General features: G+C 39.6%; 1 pseudogene; it reads left to right on the top strand.

Annotated features, from left to right (window-relative positions):
* The first annotated feature begins 231 nt into the window (after window positions 1–231).
* On the top strand, window positions 232–989 carry LOC110547200 (large ribosomal subunit protein uL29m-like; annotated as a pseudogene).
* The last annotated feature ends 1,020 nt before the right edge of the window (window positions 990–2,009 follow it).

Here is a 2,009-nt window from a genome sequence, read left to right as displayed (position 1 = left end):
GTCTGAGTAGCTGCCACGCCTCTGTGTCTAGTATTTACTATGAATAAGGCATGTTGCCATGTATTTAACTATTCTCTGATGATTTCATTCATCCGTATTGTATAACTCTCAGTATATACATACTCTGTTTTCTATAAGTTCACAATTTTGTTTTTGAGTGATTGAATATTCAGTCAGCTTTTTCAGTTTCTTTTTTAATTCCTTTCGACATAGTGGTCCTGCTTTAGAATCATGGCTGTGACCAGTAGAGTGGGTATTTGTGGAAGAGTCTCAGTGTTTCTGAAGGTTGCCTGTTCCCTAATAAATCTCCAGGCCCCTACTGGCTCCAGGCTTTCTCTTAGTTTGTTGCATAAGAACACACCACATGTCATGTCTTTTCTCCATTGTAAATTACTTCATACCACGTCAAGGAAATGGACTAGAAGAATTTTTTGATGATCCAAAGAATTGGGGGGCGTTGAGAAAAAGTCAAACCTGGAGCTTAATGGACTTGACAGAAGCTAAGGAACAAAAGTAACAAAGACTTACATAAACTTTGAATGTCCTCTGAAGGAAAGAAATGGGCTTCTAACTCCAGAGCGGGAGGCCAAGTGACAGAGATTTCCAATGCCAAGTGCAGAACAGTTAAAAAAAAAAGGTTTGTTGATTCCATGGATGCCTTAGATAAAGTTGTCCAGGAGAGCGGAGAAGCTTTAAAGCTTCTTCAGACTGGTCAAGAAAGAGCAAGACCTGGTGCTTAGAGAAGGGACAACTTTGGAAGAATCACCTGGCACAAATTCAATCAGTGGCCTTTACCTTGGTGCCTAAACAAAAGATACAACAGGAAACCGTTCTTCGAAATGCCTTCCGTGGATTGCTTTGTCAGACTGAGACCTGAGAAACAAGCCTGCATTGAAGCAAGAAAGAAAAGTTTACAGAAAAAGAAAGAAAAAATTCTCCTGGCAAAGTTCCCATATCTGTCTGAAGACTGGAAGTCAAGTACTATCTAAGATGAGATCCAAAAGTCTGGTTCTTGAAGCAGTCTGTGTCCTGATGTGAATGTCCGTTAGGCAGTTTATAAAGAAATGTTCTTGTCAAGTGAAAAACAAATTATTTTCTTTTTTTTCCATTTACTCATCTAAGTGTGTGGATGCATGATATATATATGTAGGCATGTGAACACCACAGCACATACATAGATGTCAGAGGACAACCTGTGGGAGTTGGCTCTTTCCTTCTGTCATGGGGGTCTTGGGGAATGAAACTCAGATTGCTATGGTTGGCAGCAGGTGCTCTCACCTTCTGAGCTTTTTCTCAGCCCAATGGGATCTCTAATTTAAGTCTCAGCAGGCTTATTGTTCGTTTATTGAAATATGTTTAATATTTGTGCCTTAATCTTCTTTCATGTAAACTTAATGGCCTCACTTATAAGTCCTAGTGACTATTTTCAGTAGATGTTGTTGGATTTCTGCAAAGATAATGCAGCTACTGTAATAATAATTTTATTCCCTTTTCCTTAATTCTTTGCCATTTGTTCTTTTCCTTGTCCACCTAGAATTCTGCCCTGAATGACTGAGAGTGGATAGAGTGGAGATCCATCCATTCTGGGTCTTTGGTGAAAAGTATCTTACCTTTCTCTGTAACTGCTACATCATAAGGAGTCAGCCTCGCTTCTTTAGTGGACTCATTAAGTTGATGTGTCACTGTAAGGCTCTTCTAGAACTTACTGCTCTTTACTGGTGCTTCATGACCTTTAGGCCTTTTCCAGTTTTTATGCATTCATGAATGCATAGCTAAGAAAAAAAAAATCCCTAAAATGTGACCCTCTTCTCACCTACACCTAGACCTATTTCCTGAGTGACTTTGGCTTGCTTTCTGTGACTTGAAACCAAATATAATAACACATCCCATGTGCATTTTTCCAGCCTTATTTCTGCCCTGAATACAGACTGATGTATTCACCTGCCCACTTAACATCTTGGGCATCAGACATGCTTGCAAAGTCAACACAGCCAAAGCTGGGATTCTAG

The sequence above is a fragment of the Meriones unguiculatus genome, chromosome 11 (assembly GCF_030254825.1).
Source record: "Meriones unguiculatus strain TT.TT164.6M chromosome 11, Bangor_MerUng_6.1, whole genome shotgun sequence".
NCBI classification, from domain to species: Eukaryota; Metazoa; Chordata; class Mammalia; order Rodentia; family Muridae; genus Meriones; species Meriones unguiculatus.
The sequence above is the reverse complement of the archived record's forward strand: the minus strand, read 5'-3'. Positions and strand labels throughout refer to the sequence as shown.